Raw genomic sequence first — 252 nt, forward strand, 5'->3', positions numbered from 1 at the left:
GAGCTATTGCGCGGTGTTCTGCCGGGCCAGCCAGTGCAGAGGGGGCTCCCCTGGGGCGGGGCTCCGAGACGCCTCTCGGCAGCAGTGGGCCTGGGAAGCCTGGGCTGGGACACGGCAGGGAGCTGGAGGGGCCTCTCAGCAGCACAGCACTGGGGGCTGGGGGCACAGCCCCTGCTGGGGCTGCAGGGGACACGGCCCTGGACCTGGATCCCTTTGACCTCGAGGGCTGGGAGGAGCCGGTGAGCGTCTCGG

General features: G+C 72.2%; 1 protein-coding gene across 1 annotated transcript in view; it reads left to right on the forward strand.

Moving 5' to 3' along the window:
- LOC103778387 (Bloom syndrome protein homolog) overlaps nt 1-252 on the forward strand; it is a gene marked incomplete at its 3' end in the record, with an annotated part of 15,976 nt that overhangs the window by 1,219 nt on the left and 14,505 nt on the right. The gene's annotated exons all lie outside the window — the stretch shown is intronic.

This window comes from Merops nubicus, unplaced genomic scaffold, assembly GCF_000691845.1.
Source record: "Merops nubicus isolate BGI_N331 unplaced genomic scaffold, ASM69184v1 scaffold11188, whole genome shotgun sequence".
Lineage (NCBI taxonomy): Eukaryota > Metazoa > Chordata > Aves > Coraciiformes > Meropidae > Merops > Merops nubicus.